General features: G+C 47.9%; 1 pseudogene across 1 annotated transcript in view; it reads right to left on the bottom strand.

Moving 5' to 3' along the window:
- LOC311327322 (tyrosinase-like) overlaps window positions 1-10,878 on the bottom strand; it is a 75,432-nt pseudogene extending 64,554 nt beyond the window's left edge. Inside the window, exons 1-2 of the transcript in view lie at window positions 10,810-10,878; window positions 3,692-4,008 (exon numbers count right to left, since the gene is read on the bottom strand). The product of the transcript in view is annotated as a tyrosinase-like (transcript). The remainder of the gene's footprint in view (window positions 1-3,691; window positions 4,009-10,809) is intronic.
- Window positions 10,879-18,559: the final 7,681 nt, after the last annotated feature.

Below are 18,559 nucleotides of genomic sequence, written 5' to 3'. Positions count from 1 at the left end.
TCAGTACATCCAGTTTGATGGTTCACCTGGGCCAGTAGACTAAGCAGAGCCTCGAACCAAACAAGGTGTCCTGAATGGTCTCCCAGGTCCGCCTTGTACAACTGAACTGTCAGCCCAGTGTTTCAGTGTGGTCTACAAGCTATTCAATAAAACCTGGAGAAAATGATCTGTATCCTGTCTTTACACTTACAGCACACATGCTGCACGAATGATAACCTTAATTGTATGACACTTGTTTTGTCAAATGCACAAGGGTATCTCTGACTTGGCTAGACTGTGGATGTGGTGACTAGTCCAGGCCAGTCAGCATGGTATAAGCTGCATACAGGTGAGCGGAAGCTGAAACGCTTGTTCCTTGGCTAGGCCCAAGGCAGCTTGCCAGCAGGGTCAGGCCTGCGCCGGGAGGTCAGTACATTAGAACCCCCTTAGGCGGGCTGTATGTATCCTAGGTTCTCAAACTTATATTTGTGGTATAGAAAGGTAGAACTTGCTTGGTTGATTATGTAAGTGTGTGTGTGTGGGGTGCTGTTGATTTTACTCCACACATCTCTCAGCCATATGTTCCCTCTATGTGGATCTGAAAACAGTGATGGGGATTAAATTAGGTTGCTAAGAGAACTGCTAGTCACCAGAAGCATTCAAGAACATAACCTGTGCTGGAATACTAGTGTATGAACAAATCAATACAAGTAGAGCACATCTACTGACAGGCTGGCTGAATGACTAGAAGACTGACTTGGGACCTCCACTGAGGACATCCCAGTCCTGGCTATGGATCAGTAGTGATGCTCCCCTGCCCCTGTAGTCCAGGCATTTTATGACATAACCTTGAACAAATTGCAACAGAAATGATTTCAACTGTTGTAGTGTCATACATATGTTCTTTATAACATATCAGTTAGTCCCCCAAAATCCCAGTGGTGGAAAGTAATGAAAAATGCAGATGGAAGGTATGTGACAAATATACCAATTTCCAATTTTCGCCTATGTAAAAGAAAAAGGTTTATGCATGTTTTCTTGTCTGATGTCCACACAACACTGTCCCCAATCAACCAGAAACTATATAGGATGCATCACAGTGCATATACAGAAATATATTTTTAATTCTATTGGCATTTGGTGAAGAGAAAAGGGGTGAATCTCACACATATTGCAACAAAAAATCTGACGTGTATTAATCAAATAGCTCAAGAGTCTAGAACCCTGGAAAGGACAGTCTACAACCCTGGAGAACAGTCTACAACCCTGGAGAACAGTAGTTTCTTGTCTTTGAAATTGAGAGTTTAACATGTTTTTTGAATGATTTTTCACGGTGCCCATCCACATCCATTGTATGACCAAAACTGTGGTAGAGCTATTATCAGACTTTCTCAAAAGTGCTAGTTTTGTCAACGTGTTGATCTGAACCATTGTATATGATCATAAGTAACCTTAAAACAAGGCTGAACATGATTTTTCCCTTTACTACGCCTTTAAGTTATGTATAGAAGGACTAGAGTACGTTGGATATTGTATCGAAGGATTAAAGTTGTTCTGGCAAAGTCTACAGTTCTATATGTCGTTGACAGGGCTAGTCTACAGTTCTATCTGTCGTTGACAGAGCTAGTCTACAGTTCTATCTGTCGTTGACAGAGCTAGTCTACAGTTCTATCTGTCATTGACAGGGCTAGTCTACAGTTCTATCTGTCGTTGACAGAGCTAGTCTACAGTTCTATCTGTTGTTGACAGAGCTAGTCTACAGTTCTATCTGTCGTTGACAGGGCTGAGGCTCTGTGAAACCTACCTCCAGCCTCGTAACGTCTCTGTTCTCCTGTTCTAGAGTGCTTTGTGAGGACTGAGGTAGTTGTGACCATTAGAGAGGCTGTGGCCCCAGAGTGACCTCATTACTGTAATGGTGCAGATGAGGCTGATGACACGCCACATGGAACAACACCTGGTAGCAGGAGAATGGAACGTATGCAAGTGTGCAGCTGTCCTTCTGTGTGTGTGTGTGTGTGTGTGTGTCTGTGTACTGTATATCTGTATTTATTTGTGTGTGTGTGTGTGTCTGTGTGTCTGTGTACTGTATATCTGTATTTATTTGTGTGTGTGTGTGTGTGTGTGTGTGCGTGCGTGCGTGCGTGCGTGCGTGTGTGTGTGTGTGCACCTGTCGATGAAGGCGTGGTGCAGGAGGAAGACCGGGTCGTTGTGAGTGAGTGAGTGTGAGTGTGAGTGTGTGTGTGTGTGAGTGTGTGTGTGTGTGTGTGTGTGTGTGTGTGTACCTGTCGATGAAGGCGTGGTGCAGGAGGAAGACCGGGTCGTTGTGAGTGAGTGTGTGTGTGTGTGTGTGTGTGTATGTGTGTGTGAGTGTACCTGTCGATGAAGGCGTGGTGCAGGAGGAAGACCGGGTCGTTGTGTGTGTGTGTGTGTGTGTGTGTGTGTGTGTGTGTGTGTGAGTATGTGTGTGTGTGTGTGTGTATGTATGTGTGTATCTGTCGATGAAGGCGTGGTGCAGGAGGAAGACGGGGTCGTTGTGAGTGTGTGTGTGTGTGTGTGTGTGTGTGTGTGTGTGTGTGTGAGAGTATGTGTGTGAGTGTGTGTGTGTGTGTGTATCTGTCGATGAAGGCGTGGTGCAGGAGGAAGACGGGGTCGTTGGCGGAGCCCTGGACGGAGGACATGGAGCCGTTCATGAAGACGTGCAGCGCGTTGTGCATGGAGCTCCGCCCCCGCACCGCCAGCCCCGACGCAGGGTCAGTGAAGCCTGCGGGGTCAGAGGTCAGAGCCAGGGTCACCTGGGTGTACGTGCTTGTGTACTGTGTACATCTGTGTGAGCGTTATTTTCTGAGTGTGTGTGTGTGTGAGAGAGTGAGTGTTTTTGTGTGTGTGTCTTGTGTGTGTGTGTGTGTGTGTGTGTGTGTGTGTGAGAGAGAGAGAGAGAGAGAGAGAGAGTGTGTGTGTGTGTGTATGTATGAGAGTGTGTGTGTGTGTTTGTGAGAGTGTGTGTGTGTGTGTTTGTGAGAGTGTGTGTGAGTGTGTGTGAGTATGCATGTGTGTGCATGTACAGTATGTGTTATTTAATAATAATAAAATGTGTCGTCCAGTAGGAAGCTTGGGGAGCTCATTTACCTCAGGACTACTAACATGACTCAGCAGTGTTCCCTGCTTTCATTCTCAACATATTTCTAATACTTTTTTGTATTCATGTTTATTTGCGTTTATTCCAATTCTTTCTATAGTGTTTTTACAATAAAATAAACACTTACTGCCCTGATAAATAGCTTTAAACAGGATTTTTAGTGGCTGACTAAGACTTTTGCACAGTACTGTACTGTATGTGTGTGTGTGTCTATTTAAGTGTGTGTGAGAGTGTGTGTGTGTGTGTGCGTGCGTGTGAGTGTGCGTGCGTGTGTGAGTGCGTGTCTCACCCTCCCAAGGCGTTTCTGAAGCTCATGTTGGCGCTGCGCTCCATGTGTGTGTGTGTGTGTGTGCATGTGTGTGTGTCTCACCCTCCAGGGTATTTCTAAAGCTCATGTTGGCGCTGCGATCCATGGCGCCGTTCTCGTAGTCGCGGAGCCCCAGGACCTGCTCCACCTCTGCCGAGGTCGGGAGGCGGGGCACGCGCGACGGGTCCTGGTTGCCAGGGTTACGCAGCAGTGGCCCCTCCCCTGTCCCGTTACACACTTCTCTGTTACAACACTCCGTTACACAACACTTCTCAGGCTCAGGATGTTCCTCCGCACCGACGCCGTCCGCTCGCCACGGCCCGGCCCCGAGAAGCCGAAGTCGCAGTCCTCACAGGCCACGCCCCCGTAGTTCCCCGTGCAGCGGCAGTCGTAGAAGACCAGGGGCCGGCGCTCGCGGTCGTCCACGCCGCGGTGGGGGTACTGGGGCCCGTGGGGCTCGTCCAGCAGAAGCCCCGCCCCCAGACATGGCGCCGCAGGCGGAGCCGTCGCCTTCCCACACCGGGCAGCACTGCTTGGTCCGCAACGCCTCGGGCGTGGCGCAGGGGCGCGGGAACTGGCCCCGCCCCTGACCTCTTGACACTTATATGTACAGTAAGTGTGCAGTATAAAATAGAATAAACTATATACTGTATGAACCAGTTAAAACCTATTAGTCTTATTTCCCCCTTTTGTTGTACTTGCACACACTGTAACCCACGGCGGTCAATAACAACAAACACAAGTCTAATCAAATCCAGTGTGATGTTCTAGTAAACGCTCCACCACACAAGCCTGTTGATGAGAAGACTTTCCTTTGAGAGACCAAGAGATTGAAGATAGATTGAAAACAAACCAATAAATCAGACAACTGAACAATATAATAGCCTACAGTGCTTTTATTATTGACATTATTGTGTTATTCCAGATGGTGTATGTGATTACAGACTAGACCCGTGTAGGGCTGCCATGGCCAGAGGAACGTGTTGTTGAGTATAATGACAGCTTCTAATATCAGACCCCCAACTCCACATTCCACTCCGCAGTGTGTGACTGTATTTTAGTCGCAACACACAGCGCTCTCGCATCATGTGCGGAGGAGAAGCTTCTACTGCAGGGTTCTCCGGTCAGCTCGCGCTCCTCCGGATCATAACCCGGTCACATGCTACCGTGGCAGACCAGAGCCCTGTACTACGAAGCTGGATCACGGTTAGCGCGATAACTTCAGGTTCAAGACTGGTTCATCCGTATCACGAAGGTGGATCTCTTTTCACCGCGTTATATCGCCATGTATTTAAGGACCGACAAAACCCATTAGAGTTTTCTGATGACTATTTATATGAAAGATACCGATTTTCGGCAGAAGGGATCATTTATATCTGTCAACTAATTGTTGTATTAAACATTACAACCATGTAGGCTGTTTATTGGAGAAATTCAAGTAGGCCTATGCCTAGGCTACTTACCGGTTTGGATTATGTTTTTATGTTTGTTCTTCACTTGCCCCCATGAACGTTTTCCATTGCCAGGGTTTGCACTGAAGGTATATATAAGAATAGTCCTAACGTCACATCTATACAACTCATTCATGTTAAGACATGCAAACGTCACATCTAGGCCAGCATAGCGTCAGGCGCGCAGATTGGCTGGGGCAAGGGGGCACTGCCCCCCCTGGTGGCCAGATGAGCAAACTGTCTGCAACGCGTCCAAAACATGTATTCTAGAGACTGGGTCGCGACCGGATCAGAGAAATGCACTGAACAGACTAACCCTAACCCTAACCCTGCACTGAACAGACTAACCCTAACCCTAACCCTGCACTGAACAGACTAACCCTAACCCTAACCCTGCACTGAACAGACTAACCCTAACCCTAACCCTGCACTGAACAGACTAACCCTAACCCTAACCCTGCACTGAACAGACTAACCCTAACCCTAACCCTGCACTGAACAGACTAACCCTAACCCTGCACTGAACAGACTAACCCTAACCCTAACCCTGCACTGAACGGCTCCTGCTTGCGTGAGAACTGATCGCTTTGCGGTGCTTATTCCTCATCCAGATGGGTGGATGGAAAACGTTCAACTGAATGTTCATATTGTTCTGATAATTGTAGCTATAGCAACATAAGAGTGACAGCTTTGACAGCAACCCAAACATGAGCTAATCCCATAACTGTAGGCCTACCATTGCTAGCTTTGATATAAATGCAGATAGGCTACATGTGAAGAGGCAATTGCTGGATTCTAATACGCTGTTTATAATGACACATCCCGACATTGAAGCATGAAAGGCGTAGCATACATTCTGTTTTAATGAAGAAATAAAAAGTCTGTAAACTCTGCCTAAAAGCATTTATTTGGTCTCATTTATTAGCTTAATTATTGAATACGTGTGGGTGTTTTCAATTATAATATTGTATTCTTGATACAAGAATGTTGACATTTCATGTAGCATATTTCAGTAGCAGGCTATTCAACACGTTGAATTAATTACATTAATTAATTAAATATTCATATAGCCTAGGCTTTGAAACATTCGTAGGCCTGTTTTCTTGCCTATGTGAATGAATATCGGCCCATAATCTGACTTGCCGTGTTGCTCTGATCCAGGCAGTCACCTTTCACTTTTGTCACTGTTTGCAGTATCTACAGAAATTGTTAATATTTAATATTATTTCGTTACTCACGAAGTGAAGACAGTTTTAGAACAATGAAAGACATGAAGTGCAGACATTGCCTAAGAGAAAGGAGGCGCAGTTGAACGAAACGTGGATATTGGACAGAATAAGCACTGTTTTGAAATGTTGTGGGTCAATCATGCAGCTGTAACAGAATATGCGCATTCCACGTATTTATACCACTATTACAATCCCTATTTGATGAGGGAGGGGGCTGGGACTCACTGCCCCCCCTAATCAAAAAGTCAAAGTGCGCGTATGCATAGCGTTCATCATGGGGCATGTAGCAAGTTATATGGCTATTGACCAAACAGCTATATTAATTAAATTTAATATTGATAAGACCATTAATTTACGCATTCAAACAGTCAGCAATTTTTTGCCAGCTTTCCTTCCTCGCTTTAGCTGCAGCAACCGTGTTACTCTTGGCCAGAATAATAATATGTTTGTAGTCTTGATATTTCTGAATGATGAGCGTCTGCTCCTCTTGTGTGAAGTGGGCGGGTCTAGATCGCTCCATGTTTGTGATTGGCCAGACCGGCAAACACGCGCTCATAGCTAGATTAGATCAGATGGGTCGAGTTAACGAGTTGATGACCACCCTCGTGGTCCCGTTTATCCGTGATTGCGGTTGTCTCGTTTACTCGAGGGAGAAGTTGAACCACGTTCGTAGTACCTCAGACCATGAGGTTCTCCTGATCCCGGTGAAGGAACTCACTGGAGCGCGCGGGAATAAACATCACTTGATAACCCAGGTCCCGCCAGCGCACACACACACACACACACACACACACACACACACACACACACACACACACACACGCAATACACACGCGCGCACGCTCAAGACAATGTAGGCTATGGTGTGATTATGACGTAACAACCATCTGAGTTCAGTTCGATGGCTTTATTAAGATGAAAGTTGTTAAATATCATTCAGTGTGTGGTTTACAAGAGCGACATCATGGTAAGAACAATACCCCTCCCCTCACCCCCATAATTATCTGGATGTTGATTTAGGTTTTTATTATAATTGTCTATTCTATTTGCGTATAATTTGTCTACCCATAATGCGTTTCTAAAAGTAGCTCAGGTCTATATACGCTTAGGTGGCCTGAAGTTTGTCATTGTTGGCCTAGAGACCAGAAATCCAATATTTTCGAAGGTCTGGGTAGCCTGCGCAAAAATTGGGAATATGGCCCAGCTCCAAGGAGTATCCCACTTCATTAGGCCTGGAGGCTTGTAGCAGCAATAATGGAACAACTACCGTTAATGCAATAGCTAACTGCCAATAACGTAAGCCTAACATTATTTCAATTCGTAGCCTATAGGCTTAATAAAAGTCGATGGGCATAATGTAATAACTGGACAATAATGTGATCCACGTAGAGCGGAGGAGAGCGTGACCTGGGTTAGCGCCTCACACCACGTAGCCGTAGGCCCGAATATCAGGCTGCCACCATCACAACGAGAGCGCAGAGCGGCTTGTTCATAGTTGACGGCGATGTGCGCGGTTGCAGGTCCGATGGTTCACCCGTGGTTCAGAAACCCCGTGGCCCCGTGACTCTGGTTCACCCGTGGTTCAGAAACCCCGTGGCCCCGTGACTCTGGTTCACCCGCGGTTCAGAAACCCCGTGGCCCCGTGACTCTGGTTCACCCGCGGTTCAGAAACCCCGTGGCCCCGTGACTCTGGTTCACCCGCGGTTCAGAAACCCCGTGGCCCCGTGACTCTGGTTCACCCGCGGTTCAGAAACCCCGTGGCCCCGTGACTCTGGTTCACCCGTGGTTCAGAAACCCCGTGGCCCCGTGACTCTGGCAGCCTACGGGCGGAGATCAAAGCATGTCGCCAAACTACCGGTTAAGAATGGTCTTTCCTGGAGAACATACCACACATGCTCGGGATATTATAGGCGAGAATTAAGCCTTCTCAAGACAAATCTATAATTAGCTGTATTTGCTATGTAGCGGATACTTATTAATCTAGCGGAATTATTTATTTAATAGCCTAATATCAATAGGTCTGATTAAATCTGCATAATTGATCACTCCACTCAGAATAGATCAGTGATGAATGTGACTTAGCTGGATGTGTTGAAAGCTTAATCAAGATGACTGTTCACTTCACAGGATGAACTAAACACAGAGGGAAAGAAGAGGTCTTACAGGAAAGCAGACAGAAGACCTGCTAAGGTGAGACCTGGAGCAGAGGAGCGAGTCAGGTCCTCTGTGATTCAACCCTATACTTAGGGCTGAGTAGGCTACTCTACCCTAACAAAGAAGACTTAGGGCTGAGTAGACTACTCTACCCTAACAAAGAAGACTTAGGGCTGAGTAGGCTACTCTACCCTAACAAGGAAGACTTAGGGCTGAGTAGGCTACTGTACCCTAACAAAGACACCCACCCACCTACCTACCTACCTGTCTCTATCTATCTATCTATCTATCTATCTATCTATCTATCTATCTATCTATCTATCTATCTATCCATCTATCCATCTATCCATCTATCTATCTAATCTGTGATTACATCCATGACCCATACATGGATGTATGTAAACAGGACCTGGTCATGGTGGCAAAGAAAACATCTTGTTAAGATTCAAGATCAAAGACAGTGCAGTTATATTTGTTACAAACAGTAAATAAAAACCAATCAGGGGTATAAAGCCAGAGTCAATCAGGAGCCGGTTGCACCAGTCGTTACTAAGTGGTACTAGGCCTAGTCATAGCCTAAGTGTTGACTAACTCGAGATTTGGTCACTACTCAATTTAAATGGGTTGCACCACTCACGACTAGTTCCTAGTAACAACTAAATATTGACCCACCCTGGGAGGTGGTGTAAGTGATGACTAGTGCGAGGAAGTAGCATCTTCAACTCTGCTATTAGGACGGAGGTGGGCTGAAACATTCTAGCTAAATCTGTCGGTGGAAAAAAAAATTTTTTTAGCAGATGTCTTAGTTATATCAAGATTAAGGTAACTATTGGCACCGGTGTGCTTATTGGTGTCATATTTAATAAGTTTGAGTAATTTCACGATCGAGCTAGCTAAGCACCTTTAGCTCAATGGTCTCAGTTGCTGGTTAGCGAGGGGAGTCCCAGCCCAGCTGATAACCCTCCGTTGCGGGTTGGGGGGAAGCAACGGTCGGCTGGGATCCTGCCTCTCATAGTTAACCAGCAACTGGTCAGTGGACGGTACCAGGCAGCCTACGGTATGTCTGAATCAAAGAAGGTTATCAAACTAGCTGGCTAGGATCATTTAAGCATAACAATCCAACGGCTCCAACTCCCCCAAAAGAACCCCTCCACTGCACAAGCACCAACCCCAATAATAATAATAATAATAAGCACAAGCACCAACCCCAATAATAATAATAATAATAATAAGCACAAGCACCAACCCCAATAATAATAATAATAATAAGCACAAGCTACCGAGTGCAACATTAGCCTTGCTAACGGAGATAATGAATTTGGAGGAGAGTGTTGCAGCTGGTGCTAAACGAGGCAAAGGAAGAATATTTTGTGGACTATTATCACATCCATTTCACAGTTGGGATTATACAGAAAGGTGAGGATCGAGCCTGTGTTGGATGACCAACTCAAATGCCTGGCTAGCTCAATATTGTTGCAAGTTTAACATGAATCGCATATGCGAGCCGGAGCCCGTCGCTTTCACTGGATGACTCGTGAAGCATGCTACATTTATCTCGCATACTAAACATGTTTTCGTGGAGTAGTACAGGTAGGTACTCAATCGCATGTAGTAGGCGAGTTGCAGTATGTACTATATAGTATGTAATATGGACATTGGGACACGGCCCAAGCTCCTTGGTAAGGGCTGGGTAAGGGCGATCAACCTCCTTGTTTACATTTTTACTTGCTTACCGATTGGCTATTTGGATCCTGCCGTCACAGTCATACAACGTCATCTTGACTGCAGGTGCAGATCGAGGGTTCGCGGTACATCACAGCCAGATTGCAATTATGATGTCATAAATAAAACATGTTCTATGTTCTTCTGGCCTGTAAATATTTTACTATCTTACTATTACTACTGTCATGCAGCATGTATCAGGCTAGGAGATCCAGGAAGTGTTTCCTCTAGTGGACTACATCAGGTCACATCACAAGTCCATTACCACCTTGGACAAAATCCAATTGCATCTTCTGTCAAAAGTGATTTTTAACTTTATTTATTCATTTTTGTTTTACAGTCAATTGAGATTCATCCAGAAGCTTGGGTGGTACTGTTCTATGTTCTCAACCTGCCAGTCTCTCTTCCACTGTGGTGTCTCTTCTACTCTCTCCCCTCTCTCTCTTTTTCTCTTTCTCTCCCTCTCTCTCTTTTTCTCTTTCTCTCTCCCTCTCTCTTATCCCCTCTCTCTCTTTCTCTCTCCCCTCTCTCTTTCTCTCTTTCCCGCTACTGCTTCTATTTCCCCATCAGAACCACCCTAGAGATGTTGATCTGTTCTCTCTCTCCCTCTCTCTTCCTCTCCCTCTCTGTCTCTTTCTGTCTCTCTCTGTCTCTATCTCTCTCTCTATCTCTCTCTACTTCTCCCTCTCTCTCTCTCTCTCTCTCTCTCTCTCTCTCACACTCTCTCTCTCTCTTTCACTCTCTCACTCTCTCACTCTCTCTCTCATTCTCTCTCTTTCACTCTCTCACTCTCTCTCTCTCTCACTCTCTCTCTCTTTCACTCTCTCTCACTCTCTCTCCCCAGAGCGTAGCTGAGTTGCACGAGTGCTCAGCAGAGGGGATCATGGAGTGGGTTGTCATGATGACCATGGCCCTCTACCAGATCCTCCGTCTCCACCCGGACCAAGATGGCCGCCGGCCGGCCGCCGACGTCGCACCGCGCCCGCCACCGTCTCGGGACGGGCGCACGGGTCCGAGCGAGGAGGCGCGTTTCAGTCCAGCAGGCTCTCCCCAGGACCGCGCCTCTCTCCCGGGCTCGGACCCCCCACCCCGCTCCCCCAGCGCGGCTCTGAGGGTCATCTCCCAGAACTCGGAGGAGGCGGAGCTCACGGCCACGGCGTCCGTAGCCGTGAGAGAGATCCTGCGAAGGGTGAAGAGGAGGATGGAGAGAGAAGAGGAAGAGGAGGCGCCTGAGGAGGAGGAGGTGGCGCTCTTCCGCCCCGGCGCCTTCCTGCACGACCCCCGTCTGCTCCGGAACGCCTGGCGGGACGCCCGGGAGAAGGCGCGGCGTATTGGTGGCGCCGTCACCTCCTCCTCCTCAGACGGCTCGGGGGCCAGTGGCGGCGTGCCGGAGGACGCCTGGATGATGGGCCACATCGGGTCGGCTGTCCGCGCCATGGAGGACGCGTCGGCCGCCCCGGAGACCCTGGCGGTGGGTCCGACCGGCCGGAACACCTCCTCCTCCGGCCCCAGCAGCAGCGCAACCCTGGAGGAGGAGGAGGAGGAGGAGAGCCTCTCGGACGCCCTGGCCCGCCACGCCCTGTTCCAGAGCCCCGGCCTGGTCTCCGCGGAGGAGATGCGGGAGCTGGTCAGGCTGGTGGGGGGCCTCCTCCGGGAGACGACGGAGCCCGCCGAGGGAGCCCCTCCCCCGGCCCGACCCCGGAGCCCCTGCGCCAGGAGTCAAACCGGCAGCCCTGCTGGAGAGGAGGAGCAGGAGAACCACGCCACACCCCTCCCCGCCTACGGACCCGACCTCGCCCTGCACAAAATGTTCGATGCCATCGCGAGGGAGCGCCCCGATCACGACGGCGACGACGACGATGGCGAAGAGTCCCCCGGCCTCCACTTCTTCTCCAAGGAGCTGATCCGCCGGGTCCACCGGCAGCTCCTGGACCCCCCGCGCTCGGGGCGCCGGCCGCCGGACGCCCACCACTGCCGCTCCCAGCCCACCCTGCGGAGCCCCGAGACCGAGCGGCGTCTGGAAGAACAGATCTTCACGCCGCTGCTCTACCGCTTCATCCGACGGGCCGTGGGGAAGCTGGTGGCGGACTTCGTGGGCGTGGCGGCCGCCACCGACACCCGTCCGCACGACGGCAGCCGGAGGGGCCGGGACTCCTCTGGCGAGGCGTCGTGGGGCAGCAGCGACAGCAGTGGTGACCGGAGGGGCGAGCTGGACGCCACATGCGAGGTGCTGACCGCCCGGGCGCTGGCCAAACTCCAGGACACCTGCGATGACCTCAATAAAGCCAGAGTCATCGTCGACAAAGGTACAGACGTCTCTCTTATTGCATGATATTACACACGGTCTGATGTTATCATGTTATTACACACAGTCGAATGTTATCATGTTATTACACAGTCTGTTATCATGTTATTACACACAGCCTGATGTTATCATGTTATTACACACGGTCTGATGTTATCATGTTATTACACACAGTCTGTTATCATGTTATTACACACTGTCTAATGTTATCATGTTATTACACAGTCAAATGTTATCATGATATTACACACAGTCTAATGTTATGTTATTATACACGGTCTAATGTTATCATGATATTACACACAGTCTAATGTTATCATGATATTACACACAGTCTAATGTTATGTTATTATACACGGTCTAATGTTATCATGATATTACAGGCAGTCTAGTGTTTTCATGTTACTGTAGACCAGAGTCATTCTCACCTTAATAATAGTTTTACCTGAGCATGTTTTAAAACGTTATGATAGTTATGAGTGTTATTACTGTGTAACAGTAGCATATTTTTCAACACAGCTATGAGTGTTACTACTGGCAACATGGAACAGAACAGGAGTAGCAGGAGGAGGAGCAGGAGGAGGAGGAGCTGTGAGATAGACTCCTCCTCCTCCTCCTCCTACCAGACCCCCACCTCCCCCTCCTCTTCCTGGAGCCTCCCAAACACCGCCTCGTTGGTAAGGAGACAACGCACACACACACACACACACGTGCACATACACATACACACACACATACACACACGTGTACATACACACACACACATGCCGTGTTTAGAATTGACCTGAGTAGTAGTAGGATTAATACATTAGATAGTAGATAGATAGCTCCAGATATAATATAAATGTATTGACATCCACATAATGAATACATACAGTAATAATGAGTTTTTATTAGACGTCTAACTCTACAGTATATATATGCTTGTCTTCTTTTCTCTGATTCCCAGATCAGTGGTCAGGAAGCTGAAGCTGTCCCCCAGGATGGACAGAAGACATCTAGAGAGGACAAGAAGAAAAAGACTGGCAAGAAACACAAAAAGAGCAGCGTTACTCCCCTGTCCTGCGATGGTAAGACCCCTTCATGTTTCAGTCCAGCAGGCTCTCCCCAGGACCGCGCCTCTCTCCCGGGCTCGGACCCCCCACCCCGCTCCCCCAGCGCGGCTCTGGAGGAGGAGGAGGAGCAGGAGAACCACGCCACACCCCTCCCCGCCTACGGACCCGACCTCGCCCTGCGGAGCCCCGAGACCGAGCGGCGTCTGGATGGACAGATCTTCACGGCGCTGCTCTACCGCTTCATCCAACGGGCCGTGGGGAAGCTGGTGGCGGACTTCCTGGGCGTGGCCGCCGCCGCCAACACCCGTCCGCACGACGGCGGCCAGAGGGGCCGGGACTCCTCCGGCGAGGCGTCGTGGGGCAGCAGCGACAGCAGCGGTGACCGGAGGGGCGAGCTGGACGCCACATGCGAGGTGCTGACCGCCCGGGCGCTGGCCAAACTCCAGGACACCTGCGATGACCCCAATGAAGCCAGAGTCATCGTCGACAAAGGTACAGATGTCTCTCTTATTGCATGATATTACACACAGTCGAATGTTATCATGTTATAACACACAGTCTGATGTTATCATGTTATTACACACAGTCTGATGTTATCATGTTATTACACACGGCCTGATGTTATCATGTAATCATGTTATTACACATGGTCTGATGTTATCATGTAATTACACACAGTCTGATGTTATCATGTTATTACACACGGTCTGATGTTATCATGTTATTACACACGGCCTGATGTTATCATGTTATTACACATGGTCTGATGTTATCATGTTATTACACATGGTCTGATGTTATCATGTTATTACACATGGTCTGATGTTATCATGTTATTACACACGGCCTGATGTTATCATGTTATTACACATGGTCTAATGTTATCATGTTATTACACACGGTCTGATATCATGTTATTACACATGGTCTGATATCATGTTATTACACATGGTCTGATGTTATCATGTTATTACACATGGTCTGATGTTATCATGTTATTACACATGGTCTAATGCAGGGTCCAACAGTACGTTTTTTCTTCACTTTCCTGGTCGGACATGTGGGTCAGAACGTTGCCCAAAGTCAAATTTTACTTGCCCCTATAAAAACGAACCAGTTTTATCCAGCCTGCTCTCAAACTTTCAGCAAACTGTGCATAGTTGGAGTTTAGCCCACATCCTCTAATGCAGCCAAGTGACCCAACTAAACTCCTCTGTCCAAGACAATTAAAACGCTCGCACTTGAGCTCATACATCTTGTCTTTACCCAGCACCATTTGAAAGACGTCTGACTGACAGCCATGTGTCACAGTACTAGCCTTGTGTCACCCTACTAGCCTTGTGTCACCCTACTAGCCTTGTGTCACCCTACTAGCCTTGTGCCACCCTACTAGCCATGTGTCACCCTACTAGCCTTGTGTCACCCTACTAGCCTTGTGCCACCCTACTAGCCATGTGTCACCCTACTAGCCATGTGTCACCCTACTAACCTTGTGTCACCCTACTAGCCTTGTGTCACCCTACTAGCCATGTGTCACAATTCTAGCCATGTGTCACCATACAAGCCTTGTGTCACCCTACTAGCCATGTGCCACCCTACTAGCCATGTGTCACACTACTAGCCATGTGTCACCCTACTAGCCATGTGTCACACTACTAGCCTTGTGTCACCCTACTAGCCATGTGTCACACTACTAGCCTTGTGTCACCCTACTAGCCATGTGTCACCCTACTAGCCATGTGTCACCCTACTAGCCTTGTGTCACCCTACTAGCCTTGTGTCACACTACTAGCCATGTGTCACACTTCTAGCCATGTGTCACCCTACTAGCCATGTGTCACCCTACTAGCCTTGTGTCACTCTACTAGCCTACTGAGTTCTTCATTGGCCAACGGCGAGTGCCAGGGGAGGGGGCTATGCTATGTGCCAGAGAGAACATTCGCTATGATACGACAATGATCGATGACTATAATAAAAATTGGGTGGGGGGGGGGGGGGGGGGGGGTAAAATTTGTTTAAAAAAAAGTACATTTATTGTTACTACTCTCCCGAGGCAAGTGAGTTGCTTGACTTACTAGCCTGACGTGGCGTTTTACTTGACCTGGGCAGTCGGGCAATCCTTATTGTTGGACCCTGTCTAATATGATCATGTAATTACACACAGTCTAATGTTATCATGATATTACACACAGTCTAATGTTATCATGATATTACACACAGTCTAATGTTATCATGATATTACACACAGTCTAATGTTATCATGATATTACACACAGTCTAATATGATCATGTTATTTCACAGTCTAATGTTATGTTATTACACAGTCTAATGTTATCATGTTATTACACACAGTCTAGTGTTAGGTTATTACACACAGTCTAATGTTATCATGTTATTACACACAGTCTAATGTTATCATGATATTACACAGTCTAATGTTATGTTATTATACACGGTCTAATGTTATCATGTTATTACAGGCAGTCTAGTGTTTTCATGTTACTGTTGACCAGAGTCATTCTCACCTTAATAATAGTTTTACCTGAGCATGTTTTAAAACGTTATGATAGTTAGGAGTGTTATTACTGTGTAACAGTAGCATATTTTTCAACACAGCTATGAGTGTTACTACTGGCAACATGGAGAAGAACAGGAGTAGCAGGAGGAGGAGCAGGAGGAGGAGGAGCTGTGAGCAGTCTGGAGAGATAGACTCCTCCTCCTTCTCCTCCTCCTACCAGACCCCCACCTCCCTCACCTCTTCCTGGAGCCTCCCAAACACCGCCTCGTTGGTAAGGAGACAACACACACACACACACACACAAGTGCACATACACACACGCACACACACACACACACACACACACACACACACACACACACACACACACACACACACACACACACATGCACATACACACAGACACACACACACACATGCCGTGTTTAGAATTGACCTGAGTAGTAGTAGGATAAATACATTAGATAGTAGATAGATAGCTCCAGATATAATATGAATGTATTGACATCCACATAATGAATACATACAGTAATAATGAGTTTTTATTAGACGTTAACTCTACAGTATTTATATGCTTGTCTTCTTTTCTCTGATTCCCAGATCAGTGGTCAGGAAGCTGAAGCTGTCCCCCAGGATGGACAGAAGACATCTAGAGAGGACAAGAAGAAAAAGACCAGCAAGAAACCCAAAAAGAGCAGCGTTACTCCCCTGTCCTGCGATGGTAAGACCCCTACATGTCTGTTCTCCAAACTCCTCTTCCACTATAACTCTCACACACACACACACATACACATGCGCACACACACACACACACACACACACACACACACAGACAGATGCGCACACACGCACACACACACACACACACACACACACACACACACGCACACACACACACACACACACACACACAAAGCTCTGTTTTCATGAGACTTGCTGTGATGTCATATCCTGTTGTGCATGATGGTGTGTTTCCTGTCCTGGTCCAGAGCCTGCTGAGTCCTCCAGCAGCAGAAAGGAGGAGGAGGAGGAGGAGGAGAAGAAGAGGAGGTCCAGCAGAGGCTGGTTCCAAAGGGCCTCCTCCGCGCTCTCCAGGGCTTTCTGCTTCAGCTGTTGCAGGAAGAAGACTGGCCAGCAGAGGGCGACTCCTGCCCACTGACTGAACTACAACAACAACACAGCAGCTTCTCTGAGGGCTGGACCGCTGCATAACATCACCCTCAATATCACTACACATAAAACATCACCCTCAATATCACTACACATAAAACATCACCCTCAATATCACTACACATAAAACATCACCCTCAATATCACTACACATAAAACATCACCCTCAATATCACTACACATAAAACATCATCCCTACGTTCTATTACGGTCCGTTCATCAGTTCACAGCTTCAATGAAAACTTCAATAAAATCTTTAGCATTTAAACAATATGCTGCAACTCTCTTCTATTCTTCAGATGTCAGAATGTGCAGGTGTGGTGTAGCGTGTGCTCATCTGGTCCTTCTGTTCAAGCCTCTACTGACCAGCGTTTAGTCAGACTCATATTTATTCACGTTGCGTCTTGCTGGTTTCTACTGCTACATTCAGAACACGGCGGTTTTTTTAACGGCGTAAATGAACCAACGCACACCCCCCATCGGCCCACCCACGCACACACACGCGCACACACACACACACACACACCTGTGTGAGGATCCTGCGGACGTCGGCGTCGGTGTGGCTGGAGTTGAGCTGTCCCAGCAGCAGCTCTGCCGTCAGACACTGGGACACGTAGTTGGCCACCCTGCTGCCATCGTACCCGTTAAACACCCCATACAGGAAGCAGCCATCCTCGCCTCTGGTCGGACACGGACACACACACACACACACACACAGGATGTGTTAAAACTTTCAACATCCGCCCAGTCCTAATTGCAGTGAACTGTCATCACTGTCACACTATACTGACATTGCAACCATGTTCTCTAATCTGCTGCACACTGTATTATATATCCACAGTACGTGCAGCCCCCACCGGGTGTGGCCGAGGGTCGTTTCTGGGTGAGCTAGCACCTGAATCGGAGGTGCCCGTCTTCGTTGGGGTGGCTCTGGGTGTCCTTGCCGTCCGGGCCGTAAACACAGTTGGGCGCAGATCCGACACCGCACATCTGACACAGCGGCAGGTCGTCCGTCCAGCTCTGATGCTGGCCGACCCTGGAAGAGAGAGGTCAGCGGAGATAGCAACACGACTTTAATACTGACATAAGACAGATGTAAAAACAAACTGTATATAGCTATACGTGATTGCCATTACACACAAAGGCGCATCTGATGTCCAGCCACTGCATTATAATTGACATCCAATTCCATCCTATTCGGGGTATTTAGGTAGCATTGCTACCGTAGCTAGCCATGAGAGTCTCAAATCAAATGTAACACAATGGACTGGATGAAACAAGATAGCACTATGGTGGCTTAAAAGTTTTGCTTCGACAAGAAATGCATGCCATGGTTTGCTATAGCAACAGCCTGACATATATTTAGCCAACTGCTAGCTAGTCGTCTAACGTTATTTAGCACTAGGTTAGCTTGGCTAGAGCGATTGCAAACACACAAACCAGGCCCCTTTGTACGGATAAGTAGACAGACTGACCCGCATACGATATGCAAATGTAACCCTGGGTTTAGATTGACAAGCTGTTTGAAATAG

Source organism: Borostomias antarcticus, assembly GCF_949987555.1.
Source record: "Borostomias antarcticus genome assembly, chromosome: 31".
Lineage (NCBI taxonomy): Eukaryota > Metazoa > Chordata > Actinopteri > Stomiiformes > Stomiidae > Borostomias > Borostomias antarcticus.
This window is presented reverse-complemented; position numbering and strand designations above follow the sequence as displayed.